The following is a 16,200-nucleotide window of genomic DNA, read 5'->3' on the forward strand; positions in this document are numbered from 1 at the left end:
TCCCCCTTTCCCACTAGTTGAGTGCAAGTATTCACTGTTGGATCCCAGGGAGTCTTATATCTCTTAATCCATCCCATTGGGGCCCTCATCTTTTCCAGAAAACCATGGCCCTGTCAGCCAAAACTGTCAGGAACTGTGCAAGGTGTAAGATGTTTCCGTTTACAAGCTAACAGGTTAGCCTATTAAAATTTAATGGGATACTGGCAGAAGACATGAGACTCCTGGGTCAGAGACAAAGGACTTTATAGTAGCCAAAGCTTCGTGTTGGTTTGTATTGGTCCCCTGTGCTCCTAAGTCCCACAGGGATGACATAAAGAGCCCATGAAGAATTCCTGCACACAAGGTAGGTTGTGTTGCAGGAGAGGAACCCTGAGCTTGGGCGATTCACAGCTTTTACAGTAAGCAGAAGTAAGCCTGTTCTTTGTCTGGGGGGAGATACTACATCGTTATTCAAGATTTCTTACTGCAAACACAGCCCTGAGAAATGGCCTGGAAAAAGAGAGCTCAATACCCAGCAAGAACATGCAGGGATGCTAAGAGCCCATGGCAGCCTGCCTATCTCAACAAAGTCTTTCTCTTTTGCTACTTAGCCATAAATTGAACATTATAAGGACTGAATTATTTGTGTGGTTTTTGGAATTGAATATTAGAAGAAGTCTAGGAAAATAATTGTAGTAGTAATTAATTTACTGACTACCTACCATGTTCCAGCCACTGTTCTAAATTCTTTACATATTAATTTGCTAGGGTTGCCGTAACAAAGCAGCACATATAGGTAGCTCAAACAACAGAAATTTATTTTCTCACAATTCCATTTAGGCTGGAAGACTGAGATAAAGGTGTTGGCAGAGTTGGTTTCTTCTGAGGCCTCTCTCCTTGACGTGTGGATGGCTGGCCTCTCCCTGTTTTTTCACAATGTCTTCCCTCTGTACCTGTCTGTGTCCAAATTTCCTGTTTTTGTAAGGACACTAGTCATATTGGATTAGACCCCTCCCTAATGACCTCATTTTAACTTAATTCCCTCTTTAAAGACCCCACCTCCAAATCCAGTCACGTTCTGGGGTACTAGGGCTCAGGACTTTGTCAGATGAATTTGAGGGGACACGATTCAGTCCATGACACATATAGTATCTCAATCTTTGCAACATCTATTTTCTCCATGTTATAGATGAGGAAATGAGCTTAGTAAAGTTAAGAAACTTGCCCAAGGTCTCACAGCTAGAAGGTAATAGACCTGGAATTTGAACTAAGATTTTATCTGGCTTCCAAGTCTATTTCTAAGCATTAATTGTGATATGAAGCTTTTTGTCTGTAAGGTAACAACAATAAAACAAGAAGAAAAGAGGATGTCTGGTTTATTTATAGGGCTGATTTAAATGTGGTCTTAGAAAATGTGATTTGATTATCCTCACGCTTTGGGTAAAAAATACCATTTTTGGTTTGGTGGTTGTCTTAAATGTGGTCACATGAAAACTTTGCACAGATAATCATCCCAGTTATATATACTGTCGATCAAAGTTAGAATAATAACAATGTTGAGTGTTGAACTGTTTTTAAAAATAAAAGTGTATTATTTTACTTTGGTAGATAATTGACACTTTTACTCTCCCTCTGTATGCTATTAACACTTAGTTTATGTTAAAATATTATGAAGATTAGCAGTGCCACTAATATTAATGAAGATGCTCAGCTAAATTTATGTAATAGTTTTTTGTGAAGTTGGTATTTGCCTATATTAGTACAATTAAATATTAGTAAAATCTTGTAATAAATACTTTCCTTTGAAACTAGAAATCTCACTCTAATATAGATTGTGTAAATTTGTTTTGTTTCCAGATATTAAAAAAACTTTGTACTATTATGTGGTTTATTGGCTATTTTTCTAATTCTTATAATCATAAAAAGTAACTTTAGGTTTTAATTTCTCAAGGAACTGTTTTGTCCTTGCAAACTGAGGGCAATCCCTTGAATAACTTGATTCATCTAAGCAAATGGACTTTCCAAGAAGCCCTGTCTACAAGCAGGTAAATGTTTCTCGAAGGACCAGAACAGTGTTGACATCTTTGTGAGACTGACCTGCCTCTGTAACGTTACGGACTACAAAGAGGTTTGCAGTCATCCTACATCTACATTATAGTCCATCTTCTGAAAGTTAAATAACTCCTGGACCAGGGTTAACTAGCCCTTCAAAAAACAATCTTTAAGAAATTCCAGCACTGGAATCCCCACATGGTCCAGAAGGTGGGCGGGTGTGCCTGCCTGCCCAAAGGCAGGACAGATGCAGGATCAGCAGAAGGGAAATGGGAAGCGGCAAGAGTGAAGGGGTTCCTGACAAGTCATTGTGAGCTACAGTCCCCAAGACTGCTAATAAGTTCTTCCAAAAGGAAAGCACTCTACTTGCATGGAAATATGGGTAAGCAGGTTTGAGAGCTAACTCATGGGCATCACATTCTGGGCGAGTGCAAAACAACAACAAACCAAAAACAACCCCACGTCTCTGTGTTCATGTGGATGCAGAATTGACTAGTGGTGATCAAAGCTCTGAAGAATATCAGAAATGCCCAGCACATGCTTCCTTCCAGGAGGCTGAGCCACACTCTGAGGGAATGAAAATGAGAGCAGGGCAGGAATATTTGGAATAAGAGAGAAGGAAGATTGACATTGTGAATGGTGAAACAATGTCATTTTGTATTAGGCTGGGTGGCCAGGAGACTCAGAAGAATGAGATCTCTGAAAGTAAACATAACCTTGATGGCAATGTCAATAGATCTCTAGGAAACACAGAGCTGGTGGTAGTAAATTGTTCCAACCAGACTTTACAAGCAGAGAAGGGCTACACAGAAAAGTTTTATTTCAGTCCTTCGTTTATAGCGAGAGAGACGGTGAGCCATGAAGCTGAGAAACTGAGCCTGTCCTGTCCCTGTCTCCTCCACAGAAATCTCCTCCTGTGATGGGATCCACAAAAATCCATGTAATTTGAATGTGGGGAAAGAAGAAATGCCTGGCCTGGTGGCACAGCAGTTAAGTGCGTACATTCTGCTTCAGCCACCTGGGGTTCACCGGTTTGGATCCCGGGTGTGGACATGGCACCACTTGGCAGGCCATGCTGTGGCAGGCATCCCACATATAAAGTGGAGGAAGATGGGCATGGATGTTAGCTCAGGGCCAGTCTGCCTCAGCAAAAAGAGGAGGATTGGCAGCAGTTAGCTCAGGGCTAATCTTCCTCAAAAAACAAAAACGAGAAGAAGAAATGCCGTTTAACCTCAAATGACCTTAGAACAAGACAAAGGATTAGAATGGATTAAATAATATTTGAATAATGAGAACTCACCAGGAAAAAAAGTAGCTACAAAGCAGATGAAAATTAATGTTTAAAATGAGTTAAAGTAATCATTTAAAGTCTTTGAAAAAGAAGAACAAGTTAGAAATGAAGATCTCAGAAATTAGATAGCAAACAACAGGTTATGAAATGACAACTGACACAGCTCGGAAAAGAATTGGACTAAATTACAACACAGGAGCAAATAGACTCCACAGAAAGCACAGTAAAGGAAGTTTCATTGCCAGAAACCCAGTAGAGGAATCTCCTGTTTCACAAACTCTTCTCAGTTTCCAAAACGGAGCTCTGCATTGTACCATCTTTCTTCTACGATGCTGACTTCCATGGCCGAACTTTACAAAGGATGACTTTCCTACGTAAAGCACAGTCCGGGCTAACGTTAGAGTCACCGTCTGGAACTTTCAAAGCCATTAATTATTCATTTAAGTCCAGGGGCCATTCTTGGCCCCCTAGTTCATGCCATCGTCTACTCAGTTTAGTGAGGGGAAAGCACTGGTGGATCAAAGGAGTCCAGGCTCTCTCAGGGTGGGAGGGCCTCGCAGTCACCAAATGGCAGGGTTTCCATGATCATAGCTTTGCAGGCACACAGACTTTTGCCAGGATAATAGGAGGTAATCATCCTTAGGGGGATTAACTCAAACCAAACTCACAGAGAATTGTTGTGTAAAACAGGATGTTAATTTCATATTTACATTTGTAACATAACTGCTAGAAAAAACAATATTTGTATGAACTGAGCCCATCATTTTTTTTCTTCCATGTACGAAAGTCTCTGAGAAGCTGGGAAGATTGCTTGTCGAGGCTGGAGTTGAAGCTGAGGGACTCTTCTGATACAGTGCTAGCCAGGCACCCTCTCTTCAGGAACAATGCTGGAGACCCACCACTAGCCAGGAAGGTGAGCTTTTTGCTCACTTCTTCGTTGTCATACTCTTTATTCAGATGTTGAGATAATTGGACACTGCTTTCTTCTTACTCCATCATATTTCAGACTTGCCCTCTGGAGGCAATACTCTGTGGTCCCTTTGAATGATAACTGTTGCTTTGATTTGAGAGACATCACCAGAATCACCCACTTCATGATGCTTGTTTAATGCCCAGAGCTTAACGTATTCTCCAGGTTCTGGGAGCAAAGGTTATAGTTTCCTATGGACAATCTAAAGGTTGTCCCTTCCATAATAAAAGACTGATGACAGGAAGGGATCTATCAGCTTCCAAGGTTCACTTGTAGTATAGTCAAATCGGCATTGGACTGAAAGCTAGGAGACCTTTGTGCAAATTCTGACTTTGTCCCCTGGGTGACCTTGGGCAAGTCACTTAGCCTCTCAATCTGTTTCTTTATCTACAAAATGTATTCTTAAAGCGACTTTGAGTTTTAAATTAAATATTCATTACAGTAACCTAACTCAATAAATATTAACTGCATGCAAATATCTAGGGAAATAAGTCAGGCATTTGGAATCTTGTTATAAAATAACTTTATGAGATTTCTGTTCCCTTCCTGGCTTTACAATTTTGATGATTCTCCTTTGTGCCCCTCCCTCCCTGGCCCTCTTTATAATGATTAGAAATTCTGCCCCGTGAACAGAAAGGGTCAGTGTGCCTACTTTGGAGATGAGAGCAATAGCAAAGGCAAGTGCTAAGCAAGATATATTTCGGTTCTCAAGGTGGCTGGAGGACAAAAGAACCCAGGCAGTTGAAGAAAATAATGACAAATAATAGTAATAGTAGGTTTGGTGTAGTGCTTTACCCTTTTGAAGAGTTACTAGACTGCCGTGGGCCTCTTCTAGAAGTGGCAGAGCTCCTCTCTCCCACAGGGGTTTGCTGGCCTGAGAGTGCAGAGCTGAGCCCAAGCCAGGCAGGCTTACCAGTCATGCTGTCAAGTTCTTATTGTGATTGCCGCCTACTTTACTTTAGTATTTTGTTGACGTAGAGCAGTAGTTCTCAACCTTGGCATCATATAAGAATCGACTGGGGAGCTTTAAAGAACTCAATGTCCTAACCACATCCACATATATTTATTTATAATTCGTCTGAGGTCAGGGCGCCAGGCGCTGGTAGTTTTAAGAGCTCCCCAGGTGATTGGAATGTACAGCCAGGATTGAGAACCGTTGACTTTAATAAAGAGATGATTTTTCCCTTGCTCAGTGGTCCTTCCTCCTGTGCTGCACTTTAGGATCACCTGGGGAGCTTTTAGACAAGGTAAATCAGAGGATTTAACTGGAGTGGGGGCCTGGTCTCTGGATTTTCAAGGCTCTCCATACGATTATAATGTGCAGCCAGGATTGATGGTCAATGTTATAACTTAAATAGAACATAAAAAGATGATCTTTTTAATACAAAGTAAATGCTGTCCATCCCAGGGGAAACTGTGAATTTTGCAACTTTGCAAAAATATGACAAAGCATGTGCTTAGCTCCAGCCTGGGGAGGATAATGTAGGAAAGGGGCACAGAGATAGGAAGAATAAGGAACAATAACAATCTTCATTCATTATTTTATATGAAACAACTTGAAGTCCTAAAATGCCAGCTATAATTACCTTTAACTCAGCAATCGTCTAAAGAAGGATTGCTTCTTGCGAAGTGTCGATCATAGACCGCAGCTACCATGGAAGAGCACTTCTTCGTGCCAGGCACATTGAGGAGCACTGACAGGCGTGGGCTCGCTTAGGGCTCACAGCGGTTCTGTGAGGCAGGCTCTATTATTATTCTCATTTTACAGATAAACTGGGCACAGAGGCTAAGTGTCTCACCCAAGGAACACAGCCATTTAGAGGTACAATCTGGCAGTGGGACTCAAGAGACCCTAATGGCAGCCACTGGTCTCTGAAGAGGGGCGGATGCACAGACAAGAATGTCCATTGGGGTGCAAGAGGAATATATTAGAATTTCTACTTCTGTTTATTTTAATTTTTTTCTTTATATTATGTAATTTACATATCCTTAGTTTGGTAGGACATATATATATTTAATTTATAAATAAATAAATATTCACATATTGAGTCATATGATCAAAAAGTTTGAAGACCACTTCCCTAGCAGCTAATGAGTACGCAGCACAAATACAAAAATTCTGCATGAGGCAGACTCTGAGTCTGAGAGAGCAGAAAGGAATCTAGGAGCAAATATTCACTGAAGGGTGAAAAGGAAATGAATTTGGTTAGCTCTATCGTCTTCTACAGGTAAACACATTGAGACTTAAAAAAATGTAATATATTTTAGGGACATACGCTCAAACATTCTGAAATACTTTTCAGTGAGCCATTCTAAAACATCTAGTTTATTTTAAATGAGTTTTCACCTGCGCCCACTTAGCAATATGTTTTTATGGAGCTTTTTAGACAGCTTAGGTCTTCATTTAGACTACAGAATTTATCAACTGTTTTAGACTGACTCCTGGGATAACCAAATCCGTGTTGTATAAGCAGCAGGCGTGCCAATTTGCCAGTCCTCCTCTGGCCTCACGTCCAGGCTCCTAGATCGTGTTGTACAACCTCTTCTTTTGCATCTGACTTTATCCTTGACCAATTTTATTACGTGTTCTGGCACTTCCATTCTTCCTAAGTACTCTTGTTTATCCTTCATAGCCAGGCTCTATTTTCTTTTATCTTTTTACGTTTGATTATGGATTGCCTTTTCTTCTTCTATTCATACTTCCATCTTGGGATTTTTTAACATATTCTTCTTTTAACTCCTTCCGTTATTCTTCAAGAACATTTTTAGAGGAAACTCTTGGTCTCTTTTTTCTACCACACAGCAAGGTAACCTTATTAATATTTGGGACATAGTTTTCCAAAGCCCCTTCTGTGTGTGTGGATGTAGATATGTTTTTTGCAACCCATAAGTGGGATCATACTAAATGCACTGCCATATAACCTACTTCTGTCAAGTAATTACTAATAAATTTCCCTAATATCATTGAATAGAATTCAGTAAAATAATTTCAATGGCACCATATTATGCCGGCACAATAACCTACTATAATTTAATTAACCCATGGCCTATCAGACATGTAGTTCATTTCCAGCTTGGATGCTATTATAAACAAGGCTATAAAAAATGTATTTGTAGCTGAATTTCCTATTATTCATGATTATATCCTTTGGATAAATTCTTAGAGACAGATATCAGGTCAATATGTAAGCGGACATTTTAGCTTTCTTACATATTTTTGCCAAATTGTTTTTCCATAAGGCTCTGCAAATGAAAGTGTAATTTTGACAGCCGTTGTTGACACTGGATATTACTATTAAAATTTTGTTTGACTAATTTGAGTGAAAATACAGTCTCATCTTAAACTTTCTGTGATTATTAGTGAGGAAGAAAGTACAGTGATTTTCTTTATATTTTTTAATGTTTGTAAAATATCTATATTTTCCTTTGATTTTCTTCCTTTGGTGTTAGGTTTAAAAAGGTCTTCCCAACCCCAAGATTGTGTTACAATCCCCTATACAGACTTCTAGTAATTTTATGGTCTTATTCATCTTTCACATTTAAATATATAATCCAACTGGAGTTTATTTTAGTAGACTATAGAAGACTCTAAAAGAACTTTTTCCAAATGGTTATCCAGGTGTCCCAACATCATTACAGAGTGTTCGTTGCCCACACAGATATTTCTAGCAGTGCGGAGGAAATACCCACAGAAAAAGTGATATCATGTTCTCAGTTGCTAAGAAACATTTTCATGCCTTTCTAATTATGGATTCACACTGCTCAGTGTTCTGTCATTCTTTTCTGCTACCGTAGCACCATATACTACCAAAAGAAGAAGAGAGTAGAAACTTGTTGCACTAACAGTGATGAAAGTGAAGGCAGCATCCCCTTTGTAAAAGTCCTCCTGTGCTGGATTGAGAGCTCCTCTCCCAAAGAACTGTTTTAGAACACACTTTTGCCTCCTAAGGGTCATCAGAGCTTTACTCTGAAAAACCTGAAAAATTTCTTCTTTCTTTTGACCTGTAGGTGGCAAACTTCCACTCTTGTGCTCCTAAAATTTGGACCTGCTGATTTAAAGTCCGCAAAATGAAAGGTGAGTTGCTTTTAGTGTGGGTTAGCATAAATATAAAGGTAAGGAGATTTAAAGTAAAAGGACGGTAAAAGTAAAGGGCAGTTCCTTTTTTATTATTGTCTGTTCCAGACGGTCAGCAGAGGCCTCGGCCAGAGGCCCAGCTCTGCTGTTAGCTGTGACTCGGGAAGGGGAGTCAAGTTCTCTTGGCCTCCGTCACCTCCCCTTTCAGTCACAAAAGTTGGGCGAGGTCATCCCTGTTACATTTCCAGCTCTAAATTTTATGAGTCTTGTTACCAATTTAAATCCCTGACAGATTTTGAGTGATAGTGAAACTCATTTGAAAAGGGGCAAAAATGTCAAAAATTGCTTCTTAAAAGATTGTAATGACAGGGCCAGACTTTAAAATTGATTACAAAACTTTAGTACATGATATTTATAACATTGGGGTTTCAAAAATTGGCCAATTACAGATTTAAACCATTAAAATGACCTATTTTATTGCAAACCAGTAGTAATACAATAGAGACTGAAACAAATTTTTTCAATGTTAGGAGAAAGAATTAGGTCTATTGTCACCACAGCCATATCAGTAAGTTACAATAGTTTCAAAAGTAGAATATAAAATGTAAATCTGCAAGAAACCAGAATATAAAATATAAAACCCAAAGAAACCAGAATAACAATATGTATGCCTTTTGTGGGTAGGAGATGAATTAGTGAATATTAAAAAAGAGAAGAAGCTATTGAACACAAGATTCAATTTTTCATTCTAAAAGAATAAAAACATTTTCAAATGACAGGAAGAACTAAATGTGACACATTATGAAAAGCTTACTATTTTAAATGTATAAATATGTATAATCCAGGCCACGTTGGAGTCTCCCTAAACTCAGGTTAAATCTGGCCCAAATCTTAAATCCGGTAACTCTGATATTAAAAGGCTTTCTGAGAATTTTATTGTGGATCCCAAACACACACAGCACAGACACACACACACATCCTTTTGCTTCTCTCTGCCCTCTGTGTTTTTGTTATTTTTTTAAGGATTGGCACCTGAGCTAACAACTGTTGCCAATCTTCTTTTTTTCTTCTGCTCTTTCTCCCCAAATCCCCCTAGTAGATAGTTGCATATTTTTCAGCTGTGGGTCCTTCTAGTTGTGGCATGTGAGACACTGCCTCAGCATGGCCTGATGTGCGGCGCTATGTGCACGCCCAGGATCTGAACCGGCGAAACCCTGGGCCGCCCAAGCAGAGCTGGTGAACCTAACCACTCCACCATGGGCCGGCCCCTGCCTTCTGTGTTTTATTGGCAATCTATTTTTCCTTTCCTCTCACCATCCTTTACTTCTCCATTCTTAATGTCTACAACTAATCTACCCATTCGTATTAAGCACTTCATGGGTTTTTAAAAGCACTTTATAAAAGGTCCGAGTAAGTTACAGAGAGGCAGATGCCAAAACGTGGAGTGCTGACCTTTCACTATTTCCTCATTACATCCTTTCTTGCTTCTCCCCTCCCATCCCCTCTCCTCCTTAATCAGTACCATCATCCCTAGCCTCAAGAAGAGCTCTTCTTACATTCACCCTCCACTACACACTCCCATTTTCCAAAAAGGACAGCTCTCCTGAAGAGGCATATTAGTATACAAAATTTTCCCCATCTAATTTCATCTATAAGGTTGGCATTTTAATTCTACTTTAAAAAGGAGAAGCACTTTACACAAAAAGACATGGAAAGTGCACAATTTTGCTCCTATAGTGCAGTACACAGCAAAGCAGCTTTAAAGCAGCATTACGTACTAGTTAGAATGGAAAATATTTGAAAGATAAAACTCAGTGTTGGTAAGTGTTTAGGAAAGTGTGCATTTATGTACATTGCTGGAGAACACGCAAATTGGTTCAACTTTAAATTGTTCTTGTACAAATAGTTAGTAGTAGTAGTAGTATAAAAAATGGAAACAAACCAGATATTCCACAATGGGGAGTATTTAGACAAATATGTATTAATGTGATGCAATGAGTACTGCACTGCTTCTAAAAATGCCAAGTGTGCATTTTACTTCAATACATAGACAAGTTTATAAATAGCAATAAATTAAAAAACAGAACTCAAGGGGCTGGCCCCGTGGCCGAGTGGTTAAGTTCGTGCGCTCTGCTGCAGGTGACCCGGTGTTTCGTTGGTTCGGGTCCTGGGGGCCGACATGGCGCTGCTCGTCGGGCCACGCTCGGGCGGCGTCTCACGTGCCACTGCTAGAGGGACCCACAGCGAAGAATATACAACTATGTACCGGGGGGCTTTGGGGAGAAAAAGGAAAAATAAAATGTTTAAAAAAAAAAAAGTTTAAAAAAAAAAAACAGAACTCAAGATGATATTAACTTTATGGCTATGTAAGAACAATAACAAAGATTGGAACCCCGAAGAATGTAAATAAATTCAATTCTTATTAATTTGTAAAGTTAAGTTCCAATTTTTAGAAATGACAATAATTCTAACTACTAGTCATAATTATTCTATCTTGTTTTATATCTCTGTATACACTAAACCAATTGTTCAAGTCTATTGGAGTTCATTCTAATAGTTTGAACCATCTCCAAAAGATTTTATTTTCCTTTTAGAATTACTTGAAGTCAAATTTTTCTGATGCATTAATTGAATCTAGGAACAAATTAGGTGTTTTAAAAGATTTATTGGTGTATGACATTCCAAAAAATACTTGACCAGCACGACTCAAAACTGTAAAGGTTATAAAAAAACAAGGAGAGTCTGAGAAACAGTCACAGCCAAGAAGAACGTAAGGAGACATGACAACTAAAAGTAATATAGTGTCCCAATGGGATCCTGGAACAGCAAAAGGACATTAGATAAAAATGAAGGAAATCAGAATAAAGTATCGACTCTAGTTAATAATTATGTATCGATACTGACTCATAAATTATAATGTACCATACTAATATAAGATGTTAATAATAAGGGAAACTAGATATGGACTAATATAAGATGTTAATAATAAGGGAAACTAGATATGGAGTATATGGGAATTCTTTGGGCTATTTTCACAATTTTTCGGTTTGTCTAAACTATCCTAAAATTAAAATTTAATTTTAAAAATATGTTAATATGTTCAGACAACTATAACACCATCTAATGTATTGACCTATTGTCCTAAATAACAGGACCTAGTTTACTGTTAGTGTCCAGCTGATAAGGTGAAAAATTACCTTATCTAAATCCAGGTGAAAGATTATGTATCTATAATCATGCCATGGATCAAGAAAACAACTTCAATCACAGAAGATACCCATCAGTAGAGCAAATGACATGTTATTAAGAGCTGAGGATGCAGAAAGTACCACATAAAGCACTATCCTCGCCCAGGTGTACATAAACTATCTCCAAGATGATCACACCATGGGAATACATTCCAAGGGCCCGATGCCACCTCTATTCTAACAGTGTTCTTACCTATCAAGATGTAAAGTTGTTACTATTATACTACAATATCCAATGAAGTCTATTTCAGACTCTTTTGAGGTTTCTTTTCCTTTTCTGAATTTTTTTTTCTTTTTCCATTTTGTTTGCCTTTTTTCTTGGCAGTTGCATTTAAAAATTTTTCCAGTGTATTTATCTGGCGATGTGAAGAAGAGTCTTTGCACATTGTCCACTACGAACGAAAAACAAATTGGGAGGTTTGCAGTCTGTTGAGAACATTGAGCACTGGTTCGATGTCTAAAAAAAGTAGAGCTGTTTCCTGTGTTAACCTCAGAAGAGGAGGTGGAAAAGGCCACTTCCCAATAGTTTTCCACGCTGGACTATGGACAATTCAAAGAAATGAGGCAGATGTGATACATTTTTCCCCTCGTCACTCAAATTAAATCACTCATTAAAATAGTTTCTTTTTAATGTATTCAAAATGTTTTAAACTAGCATTTGTGTTTTCTTGCTTAAAAGTGATAGAAACTTCTGTTGATGAAGTCATTTATTTTCTTAGAAATAATTACTGGTTTCCTAATGTATTTCCGAAACTGCCTTGTTAGTAGCATGTGGGCCACTTGTCAAAATGCAGATTCCCGACACACGTCTCAAGATTCTAACTCAGTGTGCCTGAGGGCCCGAGGGAATCTGTCTTTTTTTTTTTTTTTTGAGGAAGATTAGCCCTGAGCTAACATCTGCTGCCAATCCTCCTCTTTTTGCTGAGGAAGACTGTCCCTGAGCTAACATCCGTGCCCATCTTCCTCTACTTTATACATGGGATGGCTGCCACAGCATGGTGTGCCAAGGGGTGCCATGTCTGCACCCAAGATCCAAACGGGTGAACCCTGGGCCTCTGAAGCGGAACATGCAAACTTAACCGCTGCACCACTGGGCTGGCCCGGAATCTGTTTTTTCAATTAGAGCCTTCGTCTGGTCAGACTACGTCTTCTTCTGATAGGTTAAGTTGTTTGTAGTCGTTCTTAACTCTGACTACACAACAGAATCATCTGGAGAACTTTTAAATCTACTAATGCCCCACCCTACCCCTTCCCCCAATTCCAGACTATTGTGTGTTTATCTGGGATGGAGCCTACACATCAGTCTTTTTAACTCTGCCTGGTTTTGCTAATGTGCAACCAGGATCGAAACCACTAGTCTTGTGTATGGAACCAAAATTAATTAGAAAAACCTGTACTTTACTTTTTAGGCTCTATTCAGAAATGTGTCCATACACTGAACATAGCATGTGGATCTCACTAGCGTAACGCTCAGCAAAAGAAGCCAGAGTCAAAAGAGAACATACTAACGGGGACTGAACTCTAACAGGTTTGGGGCGAGGCGGGGCTGATGGAAGGAAGTGTTCTGGAATTGGAGAGAATGGTTGCACAACATAGAAAATATAGTAAAAACCACTGAATCGTACACCTTAAAGCAGTGACTTTTATATTGTAAGAAGTATATTTCAATTTAAAAATGCTACCCAAAAAGAGAGAACATATGGTTTAACCATTTTTGTAAATTTCAAAAACAGGCACACCTGACCAGAGTGTTAGAAGGCTGGTTGTGGTTGTCTTTGGGGAGGTGGCAGGGTAGTGACTGGCAGGAGAGCAAGGACGGCCCTGGACTGCTGGCAGGGTGCTTATTTCACGCCCTGGGTGGTGGTTACCGGGTGAGTTCACTTTGTGATCATTTATTTTTGAGCTGTCTATTTATGATTTGTGCTTTGGGAAAACTGAGTTGTCCAGAGAAGGTTAAAAGATATTCAGCCTCCTCCACTTGAGACTGCACGAAAGATTGGCCAAGAGTCTATTTTGACCTACAGTAAAAGCGAGTCTGATGAGATGAAAAGATAATGTTTGATAGCAGAGGTCATTTAATATTGGAATTGCTTACCAAGGACAGCTATAAAATCTGTCCTCAGAACTCTCCGAAAAATATCTTTGCTGTAAAATCAGTTCTATTTTGGGATGGTATCTTGTAGTAATTGGCCAGATAATATTTTGAGGCTTAATCCAGTTCTCTGAGTCTACCTTTAGTTTATATTGACGTTTTATTCCTGGAAATAAAAAGTAGGCAAAAAAAAGAAAAACTAAGAGAACTTTGAATTCCCATAACAGGATACTTGCCAAAGAGAGTTAGCTAATTCATATATTTTTTGTTGTAGCAAACCTTATTGTAATCTGTTTCATCAGTCATCAAACTGAATTTCCCTAAGCTCAATTTATTTTTCTTTCTTTTATATTGTTGTCAATAATGTTTTCTTAATTGCTGTTAATATGCTGGCAATCCTAGACTCTCCTTCCTTTCTTTCTTTGCTTATTGCTTTTCCAGGCTCCATGAATTTAGTTGTTTCCTACTTTCTTTCTTCATACGCTGCAGGATTTTATCACTATATTACCTCTTTCTGTATTTCTTTAGCTCTACTCACATTTCTAAGACCTTTGGTTTCCAGAAATGTCTACAGTATTGTGAGGTCCTGGAAAAGGTCCACTTCCTTTTGCAATACTGTTTGTGGGCTGCAACAGTGTGGTTCAACACTGACTCCTCCGGCTCCAGGGTTACGTCTGTGGGACCGAGTCAATTCAGCGTTGCCACTGATTTCATAAACTCTGTTTTGCATGCAATCTATTCCCTTTGAAATCTTCTCATGAGTTTCTAGAACTCTCTTATTCCCTTAGCCACCTGTAGACTATGCCTTTATATTCTTACATCTAAGCTTTTATTTATTTTTACAAAGAAAACATCATTTTAAATTTGCTTCGTTCTTAATTATTTTAATTTCTCTGAGGACATCACCATATTATAAGCACTCATAATGTTAGCCAGATTCAGAGATAATGAGTAGTTTTTTTTTCTGGTTCTTAATTTTTCCAGTCGTTTCTTCATTGATTGACAAGTCTTAGGTTAACTCTTTCATTAATGGTGCTATTTATTTTCACTTAAGGAAAATACTATCACAGAAATAAGAGTACATCCTGTTTCTTAGCTACTAAGCATATATATATATATATATTCCCTCTTATTGAGGATCAAGTCCCTGTGGTAGCCGTAGATAATTTTCTAGCCGGAAGGAATTTTATAGGTAATCTCCTCCAGTTGCCTCATTATACAGATGAGGAAATGGAGGCCCAGAGAAATCTATTAGTTAATTACTGATAATGCCACTTTTCTTCCACAGTTCTTTATTGTTTCTTTGTGCTTAACGTGTATCTTTTTGTCTAAGCAATATTTTTAACATGGGGGCACACTGAACCATTTTGGCTTTTTTCCTCTTGTTTAATTTTTTTAAAGCTTTTTGGTAAATCATTTAGCTCCGTTGTAGTACCAGATGTTCCAGCTGACTGCTTCAGCCCACTTAATACATTATTATATTAGCACAACTTTAAGAACTTCTTCAGAGCAAAGCACTTTTCTTTGTCATTGTTGGCTTTTAATGTATTACTTTTTTCCTCCACCCTTACTGAATTTTCCACATCTAATTACTCCAAGATCCATCCCTTCACATTTTCATCCTCTATTCCTTTTTTAGATACACATTGGATAATAATTACAGCTGACAGTGATTGAGCTTCATGTTTATTTCCATTTCACTGACGGGATAACTGAGGCAGAGAGGATCTTCATGGCAGAGTGGGATGAGACCTAGCCTTCCTCATTCCAGTTACAGTATTGAACTTTTTATATATTCCTTTAATATATTCTTTATTGTATATTTCATAGTGTTCATTATATGCTTGTATGTACTACTTGTGTATAATTTATAAATTTATAAAGGTAAAGAATTAACCTCAACTAAAGAGAGGCCTGGCCTTTGCCCTCAGCTCCAGGGAGATGATTTCTGAGCCCCTGGAATGTCCTGCCTGATAAGACTGTCCTTGTTTTTCTGGGGACCTTGGGATACACTGGATAGTTTAACAATGTGATTTATGCTGGGGGCTTTGGGCCAAGTAGTATCAGCTTGACCCTCAGAGAGGCTGGACACTAAAGGTTGTGACCAAGCTCCAGTAAAAACTCTGGACACCAAGCCTTCCCTAGCTGGCACTACTCCATGTGCAATGTCACGTTGTTGCCAAAAGTTTCTGCCATTCGTAACTCCACAGGGAGAGGACACTTGGAAGCTTCATCCATGGAACTCTCCTGGACTCTGCCCTGTACGCCTTTCCCTTGGCTGATTTTAATCTATATCTTTCACTGTCGTGAACCATAACTGAGTATAACAGCTTTCAGTGAGTTCTGTGAATCCTTCTAGGGAATTGTCAAACCTAGGAGTGATCTTGGGGACCACCTGAACTTGCAGTTGTTGTCAGAAGCGAGTGTGGTCCTGGAGATTCCCAAACGCCTGATCAGAAAAGTTTCAAGGTGCTGGCCCTGTGGCCCTGTGGT

The sequence above is a fragment of the Equus quagga genome, chromosome 3, assembly GCF_021613505.1.
Source record: "Equus quagga isolate Etosha38 chromosome 3, UCLA_HA_Equagga_1.0, whole genome shotgun sequence".
Classification (NCBI taxonomy): domain Eukaryota; kingdom Metazoa; phylum Chordata; class Mammalia; order Perissodactyla; family Equidae; genus Equus; species Equus quagga.